The sequence below is a fragment of the Phascolarctos cinereus genome, unplaced genomic scaffold (assembly GCF_003287225.1).
Source record: "Phascolarctos cinereus isolate Bilbo 61053 unplaced genomic scaffold, phaCin_HiC Scaffold_9;HRSCAF=440, whole genome shotgun sequence".
NCBI classification, from domain to species: domain Eukaryota; kingdom Metazoa; phylum Chordata; class Mammalia; order Diprotodontia; family Phascolarctidae; genus Phascolarctos; species Phascolarctos cinereus.
Window position 1 is genome coordinate 118,552,220 of NW_027556402.1, and position 16,346 is coordinate 118,568,565.

The 16,346-nt window shown below is 40.5% G+C and overlaps 1 protein-coding gene across 2 annotated transcripts in view; it reads right to left on the reverse strand.

Moving 5' to 3' along the window:
- NOCT (nocturnin) overlaps nt 1-16,346 on the reverse strand; it is a 39,760-nt gene that overhangs the window by 13,595 nt on the left and 9,819 nt on the right. Inside the window, exon 1 of one of the 2 annotated variants that reach the window (XM_020967488.2) lies at nt 11,942-12,081. The exons of the other annotated variant lie outside the window; for it this stretch is intronic. The gene's annotated coding sequence lies outside the window, so the exon portion shown is untranslated. Of the gene's footprint in view, nt 1-11,941; nt 12,082-16,346 lie in introns of those variants that run through there. 2 annotated transcript variants of the gene reach the window in all.

The window sequence follows — 16,346 nt, forward strand, 5'->3', positions numbered from 1 at the left end:
ACCAAGTATGGTATCATAGCATCCTACCTCTTCCATGAAGCCTTCCTTCCCCAAACACAGCGAGCTCTTCCTCCTGTGAACAGGCTGTTACTGCTGCTAACATTTCTCTGGCATCGTACCAGGGAGCCATGACAGGTTCTTAAGTCCGAAAGTGACACACGATCGGCAGTTGGAAGGGCCCCTTAGAGGTCACCCACCTCCACCTCCCACCCAATGAAAAAATTCCCCTCCTACATGCAGCCCATGACAGATGGTGATCCAGTTTCTGCTTCGACACTCGAGAGACCAGCAGCTGCCTGACCAGGCCGCCCTGGCAGCAAGGCCCCCATTCCCATTTGGGATGATAGCTGGGACTGCTAGGAAGTCCTTCCATCCCACTGACCCAAAATGTTCCTCTTTATAATTCTTAAGTCATAAAAAGGGTGGGGAGGAAGGGAGAGAAGGAAAACAGAAACTGTCTGGTGGTATTTGGCAAATCAATAAATACTTAACTCAGGTTTTATTTAAAACGCACAAAACCAAACAGGAGTAAAGTACAGATAAGAGAACAAAAGATAATAGCAGTTTTTGCAGAAGATCTACACTTCCCTAACAGTCTTACCATGAAAGAAAAGAAGGCATTAATTATTTTTACCTTATGTTATGAAATAGACTCGGCAGGATCATTTGAGTCAGGAGGGACCTGCGACATCTACTGACTCCTAGAAATGCACCAATAGATGAAGATTCTTCCTCAGGAAGCATCTAATACCACCTACTTCTCGGGAGCAAGGTTTTCTCCTTTTCTTGGCAAATTCATAGCTCTTCCTACTCCTTCAGCACCCACCCTCGTTTATCTTGAGTTCAGCGTCTTTGTAGAGCAGACATTCTTAAACCTTTTCTAGGTTGTTCTTAACCCCTCCCCCCAGCATGGGTTGCCTCTCCTCAATAGAATATAAGCTATTGGAGGGCAGCAACCATCTTTCTGCTTGTATTTGCACCCCCAAAACTTATCAGCACATTGCTTATGTTTATTAGCAGTTCTTCTTGTGGTGGCCAAGAATTGGAAATTGAGCGCATGCCCATCAATTTGGCAATGGCTGAACAAGTTGTGGTATATGAATGCAACGGAATACTGTTGTGCTATAATGAATGATGACCAGGTGGACTTCAGAAAAACCTGGAAAGATTTACATGAACTGATGCTGAGTGAACCGAGCAGAACCAGGAGAACATCGTACACAGTAACTGTTACTGTGCTAAATAAATGCCTGTTATCTAAGTGGAACCCTCTGGCAGTCTTGGTAATGCTTATGAACCCCTTATTCTACTTACAATAATGTATCTAAATGCATAAACCCCATAAGATGATGAAGGAAATCAAAGGTTAGCCAAAATAAAGATGTAAATTTTTGCCCCCTTCCAAGTTCACAAATGCCAGTTAAGGATGCCCATGGTGCTGGTGGTAGAGTATCCTGGTATTATCTAGCTGAAGTCAAGTTAGCAAAGTGACCAAGCTCTTCAGAAGTCCTCAAATCCATTGTTCAGTCGTTTTTCAGTCATGACTGGCCCTCTGTGACTGAATTTGGGGTTTTCTTGCCAAAGATACTGGAGTGGTTTACTATTTCTTTTTCCAGCGGATCCATTTTGTCAGGCAAGCAGAGGTCGACTTGCCTAGGGTCACACAGCTAGGATGTGCCAGAAACTGGCTCTGACCTCAGGTCTTCCTGATTCCAGGCCCACTGCTGCCACCTCAGATCCATACCAGTTCTTTCTTTCTTTCTTTTTTTCATCCAAGAAGGTTCAAATGTACTCAAATCTCTTCTCAGTATCTTTTTTTTCCCCAACCATGTAATGCTAATTGTTGTCCTTCATTCTCAAAGAGGACCAAAATGATATCACTATGCTAGAGTCATGTAATGTAGAATTCTGCAAAAGAGAAGTCAGTTTTGGACCCCAAATAAGGAAGCCTATTGCTAGAACTCGAGGTTTCATCTAGACACTGTCTTGTTCGCAATAAAGGAAATATAAGAAAGTGAGCAGTGGATTTGGAATCAAAGTCTTGGGTTGATTCTGCATATCTATTACAAGGATTTTGCTGTTCTTCTTTCTTTGGGGGGGTAGGGAGAAAGAGGAGAGAAAAAAATTAAGAAAAGATTGCAAAGGGCTTAATTTAATCAGACCACACAGACACAGGCAAAAAAATTTATCTCCAAACTTGACTCTACCTGTTTCTTCTCTGCATTCCTGCTCATTATGAGAAAGGTGGTGAAAGGGGCAGGGTGTGCAGTACTGGGCAATTACAGTATGCTTTTAAAATCTTGGTACTTGCAATTTTTTATTAAAAAAAAAAATACGACACCCTAAACTTGCCCCAACCAGACAGAGAGCTCCTTCATAAGCTCTTCGGCATACTGACAAACACTAATCTATTTTTTAATCCTGTTCCAGCAGCACTGAGTGTCTGCCATAGTCATCTATTTACAGAATATTTTCTTTGCTGATAAGCACAGCAGGTTGGGTAGATTGTGAATAATCTTTCCCAGCTGTCAATCCTAGGCTACAATCCCCTGCTTTTGCACATGTGCCAATTAAAAGCTGAACAATGCACAAAGGCCAGGATTACCAAACTGCAACCTGTCAGAAGGCTGCCTGAGGACTCAAGAAAATTCCTAGGGGGTGGGAGGGAAAGGAAAAGAAAGGTTAAACAACAACCAAAAAAGCCCTAGAAGAACAGTAACAGGAAACGAAGGTTCTCTGAAATAGGTAAGTCCAATGATGCCATCTACTGGTCATTTCTTGAACCAGCTCAAACATCCACTCAAGGATGGAGATTTCAGAGTATCCTCAGCTAGTGAGAGCATTTCAGAGTTGGAAAAGATGCAGCACAAATAACACTCTGAAGAAAAAAAATCCCCTGCAAGTGATCATCTGGCCTTTGCTTGAAGGAAACTGCTTCCTCCCATCCCACTTCTGTTTAGTTCTAAATGGTTGGGAAGTTTTTTCTATCAAACTGCAATCTACCTCTCTTCAAGCCCACTAGATGGCTGGACAGTAGCAGGACCCTGCTGGAGTTTTTAAATCCTCTGTAGGGAGGTAATGCATTAGAAAACAGAGCTTGGTACCAGCAGCCTTTCTGGGAGAGGGATCTGGATATGTAATCTGCTGCTTATGACCCAAGAGGGCTCTACACAGGCAAGTCAAAATCTGATCAACCATGTTTAAATGCAGAAACATATGCACAAGATGAAAGGAAGATTTTTAACTGGGAAGTACACGCTCCCTCTCCTACCCCAAATAATTCACGTTGGAAGCTGAGGGGTGGGGGGACAGGAGTCCTGGCTATTTCCATATCCATTTGCTCTGTTTTCATGGAAGCAGCCTAGGCGCCTAACCCACAGACCCTGAACTTCGTGCCCTGGCATCTCCCTCCAGTTCAGTGCCTACAGAACTAAACAGTCCCTTGGTCCACCAGCCCAGGGAGAACAAATATAAAGTTTTGGTCAGGGTATGTGGTATACCTGTATAGAGACAGGGACTGGAACTCCCCATGAAGAAACTCCCTGTGCAAGTTAACATCACATCTGAAACACTGACTAAAATACTGAGAAAGTAATGCAGTCTTCTGGGCTCTGAGGCTCTCTCTTCATGACACAATGAAGTTGGATCAAGACTTGTAGCTCTAATAAGGGTCCTTTGACCCTAGTCCTAACTCCTCACTTTGCAGCTTTATTAAATAGTGTCCACGTGAAACTTCCTAAATCATCCTCCATAGACCATAATGAAGTAATGGCAGGGCTAACTTGGAACCAGGGCAGTTAGATGATACAGTGAGTGGATAGAGCTGTGGGTCTAGAGTCAGGAAGATCTGATTTCAAATCTGGACTCAGACACTTATTACCTATGTGACCCTAGGCAAGTCACTTCACCCTGTTTGCCTCAGTTTCCTCATCTGTAAAATGAGCTGGAGAAGGAAATGACAACTCTCTTTGCCAAGAAAACCCCAAAAAGGGGTCACAAAGAGACAGAAATGACTGAAAATGTCTGAACAACAACAGTAACTTGAACTCAGGTTGCCTGTCTCCAAGTTCATCCCTCTTTTCTCTACAAGGGGGTACCCCATTCTTTCTACTTCAGCTCTCAGGATTGCTCTCTGATGTGGTTTGGATGGGGAAATACTGCTTTGTGCATTATGCATGCATGTATGTATGAATGTACATACACACAATACAAACATACATCACATATTAGTTGTTGTTCAGTAGTTTCAGTTGTGTCTGACTCTTCGTCTGACTCTTTCTTGGTAAAGATACTGGAGTGGTTTGCCATTTCCTTCTCTGGCTCATTTTACAGGTGAGGAAACTGAGGCAAACAGGGTAAAGTGACTTGCCTAGGGTTTGAGTGTTTAAGGCTGGATCTGAATTAAGTATTTCGGACTCCAGGTCCAGTGTTCTAATCACCTAGTTGACAATGATATTGGGCGCACACAGGCACACACATGTATCACATACTCCTTCCCTCTGTAGGCATCTTAAATTCAAACGTAATGGCAAGGTGATGAATAACACAGATTTCTCAGGTGAAAAATTTGTGGTGACAGTCTACGGAGGATGATTTAGGAAGTTTCACACGGACACTATTTAATAAAGCTGAGCATTTTTTGGTCGAAGAACATATTAACACGGGGGCAGCTAGGTGACTCAGTGGATAGAACACAGGCCCTGAAGTCAGGAGTACCTGAGTTCAAATCCGGCCTCAGACCAAACACTTGGCACTTACTAGCTGTGTGACCCTGGGCAAGTCACTTAACCCCAACTGCCTAAAAACAAACAAACAAACAAGCAAAAAACAAAAAAGAACATATCAACACGGAGATACATAACCCCTAGGTTTACTTTTAAAGAGTAAGGACAGCAACAAATTCCCATAACAGCCATCATCAAGAAGGCAATAACCCATAATTTTAGAATATAACTTATCTAGAAGTAATGGGCAAATTTTAGAAGTGGTTAAGAAACATAGAAAATCAAGAAAAATTACAACCCTCAGATAAACTCCAAAGCAATTCTACCAAAACAGCACAAAAAGTCCAAAATACTTATATTAGTGTCAATAAAATATTAGCAAATTAACTAGTTTATTGCTTCAGTAACTGAATTGCAATAATTTAGTTACACAATCCCTGAGTGTGTCTCTTCCTCCCTCTCCACAATTATCTTCTATTTATTTTCTACGTACCCACCTAAATTCATGGCATCTAGGTGATAATGGATAGAGTGCTGGGCCTGGAGTGAGGAAGACTCATCTTCCTGAGTTCAAGTCTGGCCTCAGACGCTTACTAGCTGTGTGACCCTGGGCAAGTCACTTAACCCTGTTTGCCTAAGTTTCCTCATCTGTAAAATGAGCTGGAGAAAGAAATGGCAAACCACTTTGGTATCTCTGCCAAGAAAATCCCAAATGGGGTCACAAAGAATTGCACATGACTGAAAATGAACAACAAGAAGGAGTACTAGGAGGAAGTACAGTGCCTAGAACAGCAGATCTGAAGTCAGAGGACCTGAGTTCAAAATCCTACCTCTGACATTACATCTGTGTGAGATCAGTATGTCAATAAACATTAATTAGGGCCTAATCTGTGCCAGGCACTGCTCCTAGCATTGGATAAAAAGAAAGGTAAAAGACAATCCCATATATATGTACAGCCTGTATCAGATTGAATGCCATCTTGGGGAAGGAGGGGGAGAAAATTTAAAACTCAAAAGCTTATTGAAGTGATTGTTGAAAACAAAAAATAAATAAATCCAAACAAATCGCCACTCCTGAAGAGCTCAGGCCAATGTAGACAACATGCAAACAAATATGTACAAAGAAGTTACATTCAGGACAACTTGGAAGTAGGCGAGAAAAAGAAGGCATTAAATTAAGAGGGGTCAGACAAATCACTTCTGTTTTCGGTTTTCTCTCCTGTCAAACTGTGGACGTTGCATGAGATGGCCTCTGACATTTCTTTCAGTTCTGCACCTATGTTGGGGATCCTATGGGTGGGTGGGTTTGATGACTAGCCCCTTCCAACTCTAATGCTATATGGTCCTAAGTAATGGAACCTGCCACATATATCCACACATTTAGGCAGGGGATGATGTTGACTACTGCCTATTTAGAAAATCCCTTACTGGGGCAGGCAATGTGAATTAGGTCCATTTATTGAAGGAATTTGAATGGAGGATGGGTGTGAGTTTGAGGAGTTTTAAATGAGACTTTATTAGTTTTTCCTGCCTATTTCACTTAGTGGAAAAGGACTCTCCATAAGAGTGATTATATGGTAACCTGGTGTCTGAACTAGAGAGGAAAAGGAGAAAGCCCAAGTACAAGACTTAAGTGTCCAGATGAAACTTATTAGAGGATGTTCTTTACTATGGGCTGTAGGGAGGAAAGGAAGGGTGCTTTGGTATTCCAAATGTGCATTCAGGTAGGGGTGGTGGTGTGCCAACCCTCCTTTATAGGGCTTCCAGGATGGTAAATGGTGGGAAGCAAATTTCTGCTCCCTGATTTACACTTGGGATCTTTAAGCAAAGTTAACTGGTTGAGGGAGGATAAAAATATGGAACTGGAATGTTCCCCAATTTTATCAAGGTTAGGTGCCATTTGCGCCAGAGTGGACATTTATAAGTTAAAATGAATATTTAAGTTCATAATGTTTTTTTCTTTTCTTATTGTATATTTAAGTTTTAGAAAAAAAGAGAAAAATAGAGGAAATAGGGACTTTCTCACTTAGTTTTATGGGTAAAGCAAAAGAAATTGAGAATCAATTAAAACTACACAGCTAACAGAGCAGGGATTAGTAACCTTTTTCCTGTCATGGGCCCCTTTTATGGATCATGTTTTTAAATGCATAAATAAAATTATACTGAAATATACCCAAATATGTCCTAATACATTAAAAAAAGCTGTCTGACTCTAGATTAGGAACCTTTGCTTTCGAGGATAGTAACCAATCAATGTGGCCATTAGTCTATATGTGAAGTCACCAGTTCAGTCTCTACCTGGGCTCCCTAGGGATTCGTCTTCTTAGGAGAAATAAACTTCTGACACACAAAGATCATAAAAAGAGAAAGATCAAATTATGAATACAGTTGTTACCAAATTTTAAGGAGCAAAACTTATCCTTACATACATCATAAGAAAGGTCATGGAACCTACAAACCAGACACTATGAAATGAATTTGATGCAGTCATAGTTTAATGGATTGTATAGCAGAAGGTAAGGGTAAGTAGAAAGGAAAAGAGAATCCTGCATTTTCCATCCAAAGATAACAGAACTGTGAAAACAATTTTTTTTCTGTATTAGGATATGAAATGACTTCTCCCTTTTTTACAACCATCAGCCTCAAGGAAGTAGGCCACCATGTCCAAAAGAAAGAAATCAACAAACAAATAAAAAAATGAAATTAATCACCTAGGGGTCAGTCTTCTTTGTAAAGGATAGGTTTCTGTACTCAGGTTGATACCAGGACAAGAGTGATAATCTCCTTATGGGGCCACACTCAAAACATGTCCAGTTTGCTAGGTCTTCCAGAGCTTGGGTACTCCATGGTTTCTTTCATGTACCGTAAGAAAACTTTGGGGGTAAGTATGGCTTGAGAAAGGTTGAAATCTGCACCAATGGAAGTAGTCCCCATATATGGATAGTAGACTGGCCTCCTTTTTCCTAAGGCTCTTTCCCACCCAGGCTAGCTACTTTAAAAGGTAGCCTTTAAAAGGGCTTTATTGACCCAGGGAACTGACATATCTTACCACTGGACCTCATCATGCTTCTTCAGTTGCCTGCTTTTCCCTTTATCCCAGTGGCCCCCTTTCCCTATTAGTTTTCCCCAGAACTTCCACTTAGAGAAAGGGCCTATACTAGACATGCTTCATTCTTGGGACTTCTTTTGGATTCAGCCATCTTTTATGGGTCCTTTTCTTTCATTAGAATGTAAACTCCTTGAGGGCAGGGATTATCCTTTTCTTTTTTTGCACTTGTATCCCTAGTAGTATCACACAGTTGTATCACACAGTGCCTGGCACACAGTAAGCACTTACCAAATGCTGATTTGACATGACTTGGTCTCAGTACAAAAGCCAGCAAAGGGAGTCAGAAGCACCATCTTTAGGTTACACATGTGCTTAAGAAAAGTATAACATCATGGGGAACAAAGTTACCAAGAAGCTTTGCTCAATGGAATCAATGCTGTATCCTTGCTGAATAACCTTTCCATGCTATTGCTAAGCAAGCCTCCCTTTGTTTTCTAAATAAATTTTTATAGATACCTTCTCTATTTTTAAAATTTTCCCATGTCCCTTCAGAACAAAGATTGAAAACAGCAGAAGAGAAAAAAATTCAGCAAAATTTATCATATATGTGTGTGTGTGTGTGTGACATCACAGGCAATGTTCCACACTTCCGGACTTCCACCTCTGCAAAGGAATAGGGGAATGTGTTTTCTCTTATTACTTCTTTGGGGTTAAGCATATTCTTTGTTATTTTGCAACATTCATTTTCTATTGATAAATATCTTTTGGTCTATAAGTGTCTTGTTTTATTCCAATACCAAACATGAAGCATCAGCCTGAATCAGGCTGGGTCGACAGCACCATCGCAATGAGGTCACAAATCACACCCAGCAGGGAATATGCCATATTTGTGTGGAAAATAGTCTAGCTTTTTTTTTTTCCTTTCCTCCTAAGACAACTTTTATTTAATTATCCAATGCCATCATTAGCTATGACAATGATATATGTTTATTTTGCACTCAACTTTCAGAAGGAGAAAAAAACCCCTTTCTCTTATACCATATACATAGTTATTGTAGTATTTGTTAGGAAAAAGAGAAGTTTAACACTCTTTGTCTTAGTCTCTAACTCTGACAGGAAAAAAAAATCCATACAAACAATGCACCTGTACCAGGTCAAAGTGTCAACACTATTTCTAACTTCTTTTTTCAACAAAAATTAACAGCTAGAAAAGAGCTAGATATTTTTCAAATATACGAAGTGTGTGGCAATAAGATAAGGGGAAAAAACCCGGTTTCTTGTACAGTCCAAAAAGCTTTGATAGGCTTGCTCTGTGCTGAGTAACGAACACTCCCAGTCTGTCTCTGGTAATGTATTTTCTTGTGTCATCTTTAAAGCTGTCATGAGGTGGTACCCATTCATGACTAGATGACAATGGCAAATGATTTCATGACCATCATCATCATCTAAAGTAACACGTAAATTCTATGTAATGTGGAAATGCTACTGGATATAGATTTTGGAACCGTTTCATCTTGTGCATGCTTAAGAGTCTGCCTCAATATCCCAGGGCTTTGGAGATGTCAAGTTTACACACTGGACTAGTTCCCACCTCATGCCAAAATGAACAGGTGTATTATTTCAAATATGCTAGTGACAGTGGATGAGCAAATCTTTCATTTCCTTCTAAGATTTAATATGAAAAAGATCCATCTGATGGAAATGAACTTGGGCCAGATACTAACTTAATATTTATGCCACTTACTAGCTCTCAAGAGGGAATGGAGGGGGGCAGCTAGTTGGCACAATGGGTAGAACTCCAGCCTTGGAGTCAGGAGGACCTAAGTTCAAATCCAGTCTCAGACACTTGACATTTATTAGCTGTGTGACCACAGGCAAGTCACTTAACTGTGCCTCACCAAAAAGCAAAAAAAAAAAAAGGGGGGGTGGTGGTGGCATTGCTTCTATAGCTGTTTCCAAATTGCCCAAAATATTACTGGAAAAGCATCGGACTGGGGAACCTAAAGCCCAGTATTTGGGCAAAAAAAAAGTGATTGAATAGAATTGGGTGGGTATAAGAATACACGGCCAAAATTAATTTCCTCTGCCTAGATCTGTCTCATGTTAAATCTTGTGAAGAATGAAGAGAAAGAGTTTCTTCATTTACTGTGATGAGGATGCTTAAAATTCTGTAATTTCAATAGAACTGCTCATTTTGATGTGGGTCAACTGAGACAGAGACTAGATGAGGTCATGAGTCAACAACATCCTGCCTGAAAGGCAAGAAGAAAAAGAATTCTCAGACCCTTGATCTACCCCTCTCTTCTCTTCCCATCCACACTTATAGCCAATAACATGCCTTCTTCCTTTGGTATGAACTGCAGTCACAGCATACATTTGGTCTCAGATTACAAGATGGTGACACAAATCACGCAGCATAGTAAGAGAGGTCGAATGAAAGGCAGACAGGCCAGTCAATTTGACAGGTCTAAAAATATTAGGGCCTATGAGGCAACGAGACAATTAAAGCAGACCCTCTACTAAAGTGCTGGATGAGAATGTTGAAGAATTTATCAAAATGAAGATGACCCATTTCTGCAACTCTGTAGGCAGTATGAATTTTCCAAAACTCACTACCCATCCCTCCCTCCAAAAATGAAAGCCCACCACCAACCAGTCTTCCTCTTAGCTCATCTAATTGGTCCCTAACCAGATATCTTCTTGAGCTAAATAACATTTAGTTGTGGATACAATGAAAAGCAAACTGAAGTTAGAACTGGGAGGGAATTAGTTTTGTGGGTAAAAGTCTTTGTAGGTAATTTCTCAGATAAAAAGACAGTCAAGTTATATAGGAAACCAATACAAATATAAGAACAAGAGCTATTCCCCAACAGAGAGTCAAAATATATAAACCAGTAGTTTCAACAGCCACATGAAAAATGCTCCAAGTAACAATATGGGCCATGCAATTTAGCAAAATACTCTGATGTTCTATCTTACACCTTTTACAACGGAAAAGATGACAAAGAAAGAAAATGACTGCTGATGGAGGAATTATGGGAGTGTAGACACACTAATGCCTTGTTGGTTGAACTATGAATGGACTCAACCATTGAAGAAAAGTAATTTGGAACTATGCCCTACAAGTCACTAAACTGTGCACATACCCTTTCATTCAGGGACAATACCACTACACGCCTATATCCCAAAGGGATCAAAGATAATATATTTTGCAGTGGCAAAGCCCTGAGAAAAAAGTGATTGACTATCAATTGGGAAATAGCCAAACAAGTTACAGCATGTGAAAGGTAATGGAATGCCTTTTGTCATTTCTTATGACAAAAGGGAAAGGGTTTGGAGAGCCCTGAGGAGAACTCTATGATACAGAGTGAAGTGGGCAGAACTAGGAGAACAATATATACAATGTCTACAATAACGTAAAGGAAAACAACTATGAAAAACTTAAGAACTCTAATGAAACAACCATTCCCAACTCCGAGAAGACTGATGAAGCATGTTTCCCAATTCTTAGAAGAGAAGCAAAGGACTAAGTGAAGAATGAGATGGACATGGCAAGAGTTGCCAATGTGTGAACTCATTTTTAATTTGACTATGCTTATTTATTTAAAGGGAAGGCTTTTATTTTGGGGGCAAGGAGGACTATGGGAGTGGAATAGGTAGGTGACAATAATGATGCAAAAAAAAAAGAAAAAGAAAACATTTTAAAAATACAAAGAAGAGAGCAGAAGGCAGTTCAGGTGACACAGGTAACAAGGCAGTGCTTCTCCTACGGTCTTAATTACTGTTTCAAGAAAAAAAAACACAAGCTGTATATAATAAAAGACTCAGTTTCATCCATAATCCTTTTTTCCTATTCTTTGTAGACTGAAATGCTAATGTTTGCGGACATTTGAGAAGTTCATAATGTAGGATCAGGACATTCTAGGAAAGGGAATTTTTTTTAAGGGGGGGAGACAGAGAAGTACAGTTTTTTCCTTCCTTCCCATTCCATCTTCTGCCTTTCTTCAATTCCTATCTTCTGGATAGCATCTTAGAAGGCCTTTCCTTTCCAAGAAAGATAGGATGGTGTTCTAGAAAGAATGGCAATACTTGTACAAGAGTCAGGAAACCGGAGCTCAAAACCAGGCTATGCCAATCTTGGCCCCTGAGAAGAAATAAGGGAACTTACCTTTCTTCTTTCCTTGTCGGGGTGGGGGACGGGGTAATGTGGGTGTGGAATGTCACATAGTCCATCAGGTGGTATTGCTGGGCCAGTTTTACTCAACTACTTTTCTTGGTTACAAGGAAAGCTCACTGTGTGGGTGTGGGTGTGGGGGAGAGGTTATATCTGGAAATGATTGTGATGTAAAAACAAAAGGCATTACTATGTAATTAAAGTAAATCCGGGCTGCAACACTTATTTATTGTATGACTAAGGGTAAGTTACAACCTCAAAGAGCCTTTATTTCCCCAACGGTAAGGTGAGGATAATACTTGAATTACCTCTCTCACAGGGCTGTTAGTTGCAAGGAAGTGCTTTATCATGAGTAAATCACTATGTAAATGTGAGTTATTTGGGGGAAAAAAGGTGGTGGTGGTGGTGGTGGTGGTGGTGGGGTCCTTTCTGACCTGGTCCGGGGCAGGATGGCTCCCGAAAATAAAGGTGGAGAGAAAAAGGGATGTTCTGCCATCAGTAAGGTGGAGACCAGAGTATACCATCAACATTCACAAGACCAAAAGAAAATTAAAAAAACAAAACAAAACAAAAAACATTCACAAGAGGATTCATGGAGTAGGCTTCAAAAAGTGAGCTCCCCAGGCTCTAAAAGGAAATCCGCAAATTTGCCATGAAAGAAATGGGAACTCCAGATGTAGGCATTGACACCAGACTCAACAAAGCTGTTTGGGCCAAAGGAATAAGGAATGTCCTATGCTGTATTCGAGTGTGTTTGTCTAGGAGACGCAATGAGGATGAAGATTCACCAAACAAGTTGTATACGTTGGTTACTTATGTGCCTATCACCACTCTTTTTTTAAGGCAATTGGGGTTAAGTGACTTGTCCAGGGTCACACAGCTAGTAAGTGTCAAGTGTTGGTCTGAGGCCAGATTTGAACCCAGGTCCTCCTGACTTCAGGGCCAGTTCTCTATCCACTGCACCACCATTCTTTTCAAGTCACTATTGGTCACAGCATTGAACAAGGCTCTGAAATCTTTAAATGCTGTTTTTCCTTTATATTTTAGAGTTCACAGGAATATAAATTCTTTTGCTGGTTTTGCTAGTTTCACTGTGTTAGATCAAATCAACTCTTAATTTTTCACGTTAATTTCTTTTAATGGTACAATAATCCCTTTACATTCTTATGATTTGTTCAGCCATTCCTTAATCGATTGTTTTTGGGTCTTTGCTAATATAAAAAGCGCTGCTATCAATATTTTTATAGACACCTCTGTTCTTGACCTCCCTTGCAGTATGTTCATAGTAGTGGTGACATAGTTGGGTCAAAGGGTATGTACAGTGTATGAATGACTTTTTGGGTATAATTCCAAAGTGTTTTCAAGGCTGCTTGGACCAGTTCACAGCTCTACTATGTGGTTCTCACAACAGTTTCAGTAGGTGGTTCAAGTTTTATTATGCCTATTTCATGGATGAGGAAATTGGTGTTAGGTTTACGTGACTTTGTGTTGGTCACATAGCTAGTGTTAGTCAAGAAGCATTTATGAAGCACTACGTGCCTGGTCGTGGGCTAAGAACACTTTGATACAAAGACAGGTTCAAACAGTCACATTTTAACAAGAAGGGCAACACAGAAATAGCTAAGTGTATATTTAGGCATACGGGTAGCTAGCTGGTACTTTGGATAGAATGCTGGAGGTGGAGTCAGGAAGATCTGTTTCAAGTCAGGCCTCAGACACACACACTAGCTGTGTGACCCTGGGCAAGTCACTTAACCCTGTCTACCTCAGTTTCCTCATCTGTAAAATGAGCTAGAGAATGAAATGGCAAATCACTTCAGTATCTTTGCCAAGAAAATCCCAAACAGGGTCATGGAGAATTGGACGTGACTGAAACAACTGAACAACAAATATTCAGACAACTACAGAGGAGCTGTAATCTGAGAGTAAGACCCAGTGGCTCTAACCAAGGTGTGAGGCAAAGCCAGGGCTTCTATCTGGGGAGTCCACCCCCCCCCCCAGCCCCTATTAGACCCAGCTGCACACTAAGAGAACTAATAGTTATTTCCTCATCAAGGCCGATTACATGAATAATGCTACTTTAGGGATGCATGTTAAAGGGATCCATGTAGCAACCCCGATGATTAGTTGCCCACTGCAAAGCAATTTAGGCTAAGATCTAGACCTATGATTTCATTAGTACAGACAACTCCAGATGAACAAGGGCTCTCCACCAATGCAAGCTGTCCCCTTCACCATATCTTAGATCGCCTAAAGTACTGGTTAAGCGACTTGGCCAGGTCACAGAGTGTGTGACTGAGTTGGGAGTTGAATCTGGGTCTTCCCAAAGCCATGGCCAGCTCTCTACCCACTATGCCACACTGCCTCGGGCAAAGTCTTTGACTTTACCTAGTTGTGGTTAGTCCTTGGTTTTTTGAAGAGAACCGATGACATCACAGGGTAATGTCTTGACTTGTATGGGAATTGGATTTAAATGAGACAGTGTGATAACGTAAAGGTCTTAGACAAACTGGTGATAACATACCAGTGGATCATACTGATTGTGAGCTAAAAGCATTTGGTATACAGGATTCACCCAAAGACAGAGAAAGATTAACTCAGTATTTCAACACACACACTTTATTAAATTAATAACAATGAGTTTTTAATAAATGCCTGCTATGGCAATCCCTGGGAATACAAAGAAATGAAAAATCAGTTCCCACCCTCAGGGAACTCATAGACTAATGTGAGGGTCATCTTCCCCCCAAAAAAAACCCCCCAAGTTAATAAAAGTCTCACCATTTAAAAAATTCCTCAGTTCAGTTCCCCTGGGACGCCTCTGTTTGTGAGGTAGATGTAAATCTGGAATCTCAAAGGTTATGTAATAAAATCTAAGTCCGATCAGACTGGAAAGGTTTTAACTACTCCAGGCAACAGTTCCAACAAGCTCTTCGCCACCAGGGAAGCAATTATTTGACCATAGCAACTAACGAAACCACTGAAGATCTTTCAATCAGCTTTAGTAAAAATGAAAGGACTGTAATCTTGAAGGATTAAAATATATCACTTCTAAGAGGCAATCTGGCATATGGGACAAAGCACTGGACTTGGGAGTCAGAAAGGTCTGGTTCAAATCCCACTTCAGATTCAAGTCCTTACCAGCTATGGGACATGAAATAAGTCACCTAATCTCAGTCTCTTTTCCCCAGCTTTAAAATGGGGGTGATACTATAGCACCTACTTAACAAAAATTATTGTGAGGGTTAAAAGACACCATATTTACAAAGTCCTTTGGAAACTTAAAATGCCCTAAAGGCTTAAGATATCATTTGTTTTAAAGTCTCAAATTAGGCTTCCTTTCTGTATCTTCCATTCCTTTTTAGGCTCCCCACCAACTCATCATCTCCAACCAAAGAGAAGAAAATGAGTCACGAATGCTGATGATGGGGAAGGAAAAGAGATAACTAAGTACTAACTTAGACGTCAGGGGCATTTCAAGAAGTTGACAACAGATTCTCACAAAAATGAAATCTCACATGATTTTGGAATCACAGGGTCTAGAAATGGAAAGGAGATTAGAGGTCATCCGGTCAAAGTTCTTCATTATCTATGAGTCAAGTGAACTGACCTGCCCAAGAACACACAGGAAGGAAGAAGCAGAACCAGGATACCCCATGTACTCCATCGTGTTGTATTTCCCCACCAATTCTAAGGAAATGAATTGGGTTAAAAAAAAATTTTTTTTGCGTAAGTTTGTGGACCATTTTGATCTTTTACTCAGAAGCTCTACCAGTCCCCTATAGGCCCTGAGATAAAATTTAATAATAATATCTTATGTTTGGCTATTTAAAGCCCTACCTTTTTTTTCCGGCTTATTAGACATCATTCTCCTTCACGTTCTCCACAGTTTAGCCAAACTGGTCCACATGCTATTCCCTGTACTTATTTCATTTCCCATTTCTACAGCTTTGTCTAGCCTGTCTCCCATACCTGGAATATGGGCCCTTCTTCATGGAAACCCTAGTTTCCTTTAAGGCTCAGTTCCTACAAAAGGCTTCGCCTGAACCCCTAGTTCTTACTGCACTTTTCTCTCCTTTCTCTTCTCTCTCTCTCTCTCACACACACACACACACACACACACACACACACACACACACACACACACACACACACATGTTCTTTTCCCCAATAGGCTAAAAAGGGTCCTCTGAAGGTAGGGGATTATTGTTTCTGCCTGTTTCTCAGGAGCCTAAACACAGTGTGCCTGGCACATAGGAAGCACTTAATACTTAATGACTGCTGAATGAATGAAGAGCACCCATAATCCAGTACCAATCTTAAATCACAAGGGAGGATTTTAAACACTTTTTAAAATAAAATTCTCCATCTGTACTACCCACACATTAACTACCCTTGT